At 41.1% G+C, this 7706-nt stretch overlaps 1 long non-coding RNA gene across 1 annotated transcript in view; it reads right to left on the reverse strand.

Moving 5' to 3' along the window:
- Positions 1-7706, reverse strand: part of LOC128632904 (uncharacterized) — a 108818-nt gene that overhangs the window by 50499 nt on the left and 50613 nt on the right. The window lies entirely within an intron of this gene.

Here is a 7706-nt window from a genome sequence, read left to right on the forward strand (position 1 = left end):
CTACACCTCATGCTAAACTCCTCTGCTACAAGTAAAGCACTGAGGCCTGTTTCACGAAGCCAGTTGAACAAACTGAGTTTCGAGTTGACGAAACTGAACTAATCTAACCCGGATTCTTTAAGGTTAACGGGATTAATGACGCCGGTTATCAACTTCCTCACTAAACCCAGGTTTTAACCCCGAATCAGCGTTTACTCAGCGAGCACGTGCACATAAACGCCAGATTGTTACTCCAAATTCAGCAGAAATCACTGGACCGGGAAACGAGGTGAAACGAGGTGATGCATGATCGTCTCCGGCGGCATTTCATCAAAAGTTTAACTTGTAAGAGTCATTTTCATGTGTTGAAATGTGTCCATCCATGGAATCTGTAATGATGTACAGAAGCATTAAAAAAAAAACTATTTGTCCTCATCTTTAATATTCTTTATTATTTCCTATACAGTTTTTAATGTTTATTTTGTTCGATTAGTGAAAGCGTGTGACCCATATCACCCCTGTGAGAAAATAAATGCCCCCTTGAACCTTATATCAGGTTGGACAGCAATAACTGCAACTAAGCACTTCCTGTAATTTGAGTCTTGTTCATCTCTGTGGATCTTCTGCTACACCTCATGACCTTGATTAGGCCACAGAAACCGTGTCTGCGTTTTGGATCATTGTCCTGCTGCGTCTTGAGTGTACACACAGATGGTCGGACATTTTCTGATAATAAATTGGCCAGGTCCCTGGGCAGCAAAATGTCCCCACACCTTCACACTACCACCACCATGTTTCAGTGTAGGTGAAAGCTGTCTGTCTCTCTGCATGCTTGTTTGTCTGCATGTCCACATGCTTGTTTATCTGTCTTCCTCAGTATGTTTCTCTGTCTATCTGTTTGTCTGTCATTCTGTCTGTCTCTAGCTTTTTTCTGTCATTCAGTCTTTCTGTCTCAGACCTACCGCTTCCTGAAGTACTTAAATTAGCACTTTAATTCAAAACATGACCTTTTTTTTCAATGTTTTAGACTGACAGTACCTACTGATACCTACTGAACCAGAGACTTAAAAATACTTCTGTAAGGGTGTCTGCCAAATGCCACAGTGTTTCTGTCTGTCTGTCTGTCTGTCTCTCTGTCAGCATCTTTCCTTCTGTCTGTCTGTCTGACATTCTTTCTTTCACTCTCTCTGTCTGTCCCGTGTAACTCAGAGCAGTTTGATCCATCTATCTATCTACCTGTGTATGATGAAGGTGCTGTGTGGTGTTCAGTTGCTCTGTGATATAAATGTAAATGAAATTAAACAGCTCCACCTGGTGGTTGAGGCCTGGAATTATTTATCATTACTGTGACATTAGAATGTAGCAATTATTATTATTATTATTATTATTATTATTATCATGGCTGAGAACACTCTGTAACTGTGAGTTATACCCAAGCATTCATATACAGTCCACCATAAGTATTGGAACTCTGCAGGAAAAATGAACAAACATTACTCTCTAATGCGAACAACACACACAGAGAGATATCTCACACTTAAACATCTCAGAGATGCTGCAGTTTTTTTGAACACAAAAACTTGTCTGGTACAAAAGTATTTGCACCCCTACAGTTAATATCTGATGAGTCCACAGCGCTGAGGTTCTTCTCTTAATGTTTTGAAGAAGATCTTGGTCCACTCCTCAATGCAGAACATTGAGTTCTTTGTAAAACTCAGGGTTTCGTTGAGATGTCTCTGGAACACTCAAAGTTACTGGTCAGTTTAACATTACTCTTAAAGAAACTAAGAAGTTTAGATTTTTGTTCAATGTTTTTATCCTTAGGCCTAAGTACAGGGGTAAATTTACTCATTTCCAAGAATTTTTGGCACCAAAATTTTACTCTGATCTTCTCACTTTGATCTAAAATGACCCTGGAACTTAGCAAAATTGATGATGCTATCAGTCTTCACAAGAATTACAAAAACAGCCCCAAAGTATCACTGATCCACTTTGTGTGTGTGTGTGTGTGTGTGTGCTACTCTGATTGTTTGGACTCTAGTGTATCTGTAGTGGCATGTTTATGACTTGTGGTTCGAGGGCACACACACACACACACACACACACACACACACACACGCACACACACACACACACACACACACACACACACACACACACACACACACACACACACACACACACACACACACACAGAAAGCTGGAGAACCCATTGGAAACCCACATGGACACTGGGGGGAAAATACACACAAATTCTACACATACAGAAACCCAACCTCAGGATCGAACCTGGAGCTGTGAAAGAGAAACTCTATCCACCGCACCATTGTGAAACCCAACAAACAAACAAACAAACAAGGAAATAAGAAAATAAGGTAAGTAATAAATATAACAATAAATATAGTACTAATTATAATAGTAAAATATTTTTTAAAAAAATCTTCCTTTAAAACTCATCTTTAGATGATGTCATTTTAATTTTTAATGATTTGTTAAATCAATCAATCAATTTTGCTGTGCAAAAAAAAAAAAAGTTCTTAACCAGAGAATGAGTTCATTTTATCTTAGATCTCTCAGATACATCATTATCTAAATACTAAGGGGATAAATGCCAAGCCTTTAACCTGCATATACAGTATGTCGAAAAATTAAGGTTCTGTCTCAAATCAGAATGCCTAGCGGTAATGTCTTGCACGCTGAGGTTCATCCAGATATTAATATTAATGCCTCATCACACTATAAACTCTACTGTGAATTTTGTAAGAGACTGTGTGATAGCATGTGTCTCCAGGTCAGATTACATGATGAAGATCCTCTAATGATAGGCCGGTGATTGAAGATAATGACTATGTTCTGCTCACGTCATCAATCAGCGTGATCCGGAAATCCCGTGAGTTTGCCGTTGTCCTATTGGTGGATTCTAGACAAGTGTTATAGCAGTGTGTGTGTGTGTGTGTGTGTGTGTGTGTGTGTGTGTGTGTGTGTGTGTGTGTGTGTGTGTGTGTGTGTGTGTGACTGATCAAAGGAAATGTGGTGATCCTGTAGGTTTATCTGGTTGATCAGGGACAAGGAGACAAGACAGTCCCATCATGCTTTGCGTCTGGCTGAGTGACAGGCCTTCATTACTCCTGTGTGTTTTACTACCAGCAGGCAAAGACACAGCTTGGAACATTCCTTACCACTCGCTGTGTGTGTGTGTGTGTGTGTGTGTGTGTGTGTGTGTGTGTGTGTGTCTGCAAAGTGATCCCCCATTCAAATACGCAGTGGCCAAATTAGAAGCTTCTTTTAATAAATATATCGCCTGTGTGTGGGGTTTTAGAGGCTGTCATTCTCTCTCTCTCTCTCTCTCTCTCTCTCTCTCTCTCTCTCTCTCTCCCCCTCTGTCTCTCTCTCTCCATTCCTCCCTCAGTCTCCAGCTACGCAAGGACGAATTCTTGGAAAAATCAGAGCCTGCACCGACTTGTTGAACACAAAGGGAGTGTGTTCCTGCTCTAAACAACACCTTTTTCCTTTCAGATGAGTGGTAGGGACACACACACACACACACACACACACACACACACACACACACACACACAGACAGATAGACAGTCAAATAGAGAGACAGACCCACAGGGCATGTTTGAGGCCAGTGGAAGGGAAATGTGAGACTCTATGGAGTGTTATAAATACTTAAACTCAAATTTAGTGTTATATAAAATAGAGTTCGATCATTATACTTCTATGATTATATGACATTAACATACACAGAGGCCACACCTCCCTCACTGTGACTGACACACAGAGGCCACACCTCCCTCACTGTGACTGACACACAGAGGCCACACCTCCCTCACTGTGACTGACACACAGAGGCCACACCTCCCTCACTGTGACTGACACGCAGAGGCCACACCTTCCTCACTGTGACTGACACACAGAGGCCACACCTTCCTCACTGTGACTGACACACAGAGGCCACACCTCCCTCACTGTGACTGACACACAGAGGCCACACCTCCCTCACTGTGACTGACACACAGAGGCCACACCTCCCTCACTGTGACTGACACACAGAGGCCACACCTTCCTCACTGTGACTGACACACAGAGGCCACACCTCCCTCACTGTGACTGACACACAGAGGCCACACCTCCCTCACTGTGACTGACACACAGAGGCCACACCTCCCTCATCGAGACTGACACACAGAGGGATCACGCCTCCTTCAATGATACTGGCAGAGGCCACACCTCCTTTTCCTGCTATACTGACAGGCTACAATTGCCATGAATTTGAGATTTTCCCTTTTTAAAACCTTGACTTTAAGCAAATATACATTTTCCTTTGATTTGAGCTATTCTACATTAGGCACATCAAGCTTGCTTATGTCTGAGAGGTGGTGTAACTTAGAGAATCGTGTGGTTGAGAGGGGCGTGGTTGTGAGGAGGGCGTGGTTGAGAAGGGGCATGATGAGAGGGGGGTGTGGCTGAGAGGGGGCATGGATAAGGGAAGTATGGCTGAGAAGGGGCATGGTTGAGAGGGGGCAAGGATGAGAGGAGGGTGTGGCTGTGAATGGGCATGGCTAAGAGGAAGCATAGATGAGAGGAGGGTGTGGCTGAGAGGGGCGTGGCTGAGAGGGCTGTGGTTGTCAGCAGGGTTAGGTTTATTCTATTCACACAGTTAATCTCAATTTCATAACAAAACAAAAGCTCTCATAAATCTGGAAATCTGTTTGTTGTTGCTCTTTCTCCTGCCAGTAACAAGTATGAAAATGCAGCTGAAACATATCCAGTGTGTTGACATAAACGTTGTGAATTCGGGGTTAAAGTACCGATCATAGCCATATTAGCGATCATCACACTGACGTGAATATTTGTAATTAAACAAACTTTAATTGGATGGATTTATGTTTATCACTTTGTTATGTATCTAGCTAGCTCAAGCTAACGTCGGTTCAGCCGGTACATTAGCACCAACATTTCATATCAGATTACTCCTATAGATTGTGCAAACGTTTGTGTAAATTTATGCATTGATGGTGATCCATCAGTGTTTATATAGTGTCAGCTATAACACCGTGTACGATACTGCTCTTGTCAGGACAGAAACATCGAGCGTCATCACCGAGGCATGCCGTAGAAGATGAAACCATGATCAGACGTTTTATTTCATCTTTCAACACAAGTGAGGAAACTTGCATTGTGCACTGAACAACCATTCCTATATTCGCGAACTCCCATTGGCACTGAGCCAAAAACAATATGGCCTCTGAAACAAATCAGAAAATAACGTCATATAATAATAGTCTACTGCAGCGTTGGAAAATGTAACCTCCGTCCAGGAAAATAATAAGTAAGAGACACCTGTTATATTTTATTTATTTATTTTTTTATTGGAACATCAGGACCCCGGCTGTCAAGCAGTTTTACACTCCCTGAAATGAAGAGAGTGTCGAGAGGGCGGTCGTAAATTCACTGAGTTTCTGTAAATTTAAACGCACGGCGAGTGATAATGTAAAGGTCAAAACTAAATCAAACGACTACATTTTTTAAAATGATATTCCTTGTGTGAGATTCATATGAGACTCGGCTGAGAGCAGTAGAGATAAGTAAATAATAAAAACACTCTAAGTTGTGCCGTTCTAGGAAAACAATCAACACCGGTGTGGTGTGATAAAACGGAGTTACTGTTACCGACCCAAAGTTCCGATAACTGCAAGCCTCAGAGTGCTCTTACACTCAGCAATTTAGCCTCGGTTCATTTTTTATTTATTAAAGAACGTCATATTTTGATCCACTTATAGTTATATTTAATTGTTCCCTAACCAGTTTTCTTTTTTTCTTTTTTTTTTCTTTTTTTTTTGCCTCTGTTGAAGTTAAGACAAAAACACAGCTGGTCATGAAACCACAAAATGTGTGGTTACAAAGCACTAACACTGAAGACTCATTCCATAAATGTTAAATAAACACACCCTTACAGGAAGCTTTCCCATGCGAACGATATCCTAAATCTGTTTATTATGAGTGGAGCATCTGCTGTTCACGTCCCTGTGAACGAGCCGTTACTATAGAAACGATGACGTATTAAAGAGAGCGCATTAATATAAACCGGCGCTCCTGTCAGAGCCGTTGTTATAGAAAACTAATCAACACCCGACGACCGATCAGGATCCAGGATTCAAAAGTAGCAGTGGTGTAATAAGGATGAACATCTTATGATGCTTGATAAAATGTACTTTTTTGTAATTATTCTGTATTATTTAATTTTGATAAACAGCAGAAGAACACTACATACTGATAAACTGAGCTGCGAGATGCAAAAAAATGCTGGATGCAACACACGAAATGTTTTAAACTACTTATTAATTTACAGTTTCTGCTGCAATTATTGGAAAAGCAAGGCCCAGTACTTTGTTTTCACTATACACTGAAGACATTTGGGTTGGAGATCAAAAGATAAATATGAGATGACATCAGAATTTCAGCTTATATTTCCTCATATTTACATCTAGGCGTGTTAAACAACATAAAACAAACCCTTTTGTATCAGACCACTCAATTTTAGGTGAGCAAAAGTATAGGAACAGACTGACTAAGTAAATGAAAGTAAATATCACGTAATATTTGATTGCATTTCCTTTAGTCGCAGTAACTGCATCACTCCTGTGATTCACTGACACCAAACTGCTGGATTCTTCTTCTGTGAAGGTTCTCCGGGTTTCTCCTGCAGCTTCTTTCAGTAGTTTCGGGGGGTTTCTCCCTTCAGTCTCCTCTTCAGGAGGTGAGATGCTGATCAGTTGGGTGAAGGTCTGGTGATTGACGTCCAGTCTAAAACCTTCCACTTTCCCCCCGATGAAGTCCTGTGTTGAGGTGGAAGTGTGTTTTGGATCGTTGTCATGCTGCATGATGAAGTTCCTCCTGATTCATTCGGATGTATTTCTCTGTAAATCTGCAGATAAAATGTTCCTGTAATCTTCTGAGTTCATTCTGCTGCTACATCATGAGTTCATCATCAATAAAGATTAGTGAGAACGTTCCAGAAGCAGCCATGCGAGCCCAAGCCATGACACTCCCTCCACCATGTTCCACAGATCAGCTTGTATGTTCTGGATCATGAGCAGATCCTTTCTTTCTCCACACTTTCCTTTCCGTCACTTTGGTAGAGGTCCATCTCGGTTCCAGAACTTTTGTGGATCATCTCTGTATTTCTTTGTGAATTCCAATCTGGTTTTCTGATTCTTACTGCTGATGAGTGGTTTACATCTTGTAGTATGCCTTCTATATTTCTGCTCTCCAAGTCTTCTTCGAATGGTGGATTGTGAGACCTTTTTGAAGGCTAAAACCAAGAGTAGACATTCAGAGCTATCAATTGTGTAAACAAATCAAACTAACAGGACATTTGTCTGTCATATGTTCCAATATTTTTGATCACTTAACCACTGGGTTCCAACTGAAGGTGCCATGTTCTAAGTTGTTTACATCTAGATGTAAATATCAGGAAATGAAAACTGAAATTCTGATCTATAGTCTGATATAGATCTTAAACCCAAATGTCTTCAGTTTATAGCAAAATCAAAAGAATTGGCCTTACTTTTGCAATACGTTCAGAGGACACTGTAGGTATCTAATCATTTATTGAGCACCGGCTCCATGTTCTCCATGCTTGGGTGATTTTTGTGAAACCTATACCCACTTGCTAAAAGGTCTATTTTCCCTTTTCTGAGCAATGTCTGAGTTTCATGAGG

This window comes from Ictalurus punctatus, chromosome 6, assembly GCF_001660625.3.
Source record: "Ictalurus punctatus breed USDA103 chromosome 6, Coco_2.0, whole genome shotgun sequence".
Taxonomy (NCBI): Eukaryota; Metazoa; Chordata; class Actinopteri; order Siluriformes; family Ictaluridae; genus Ictalurus; species Ictalurus punctatus.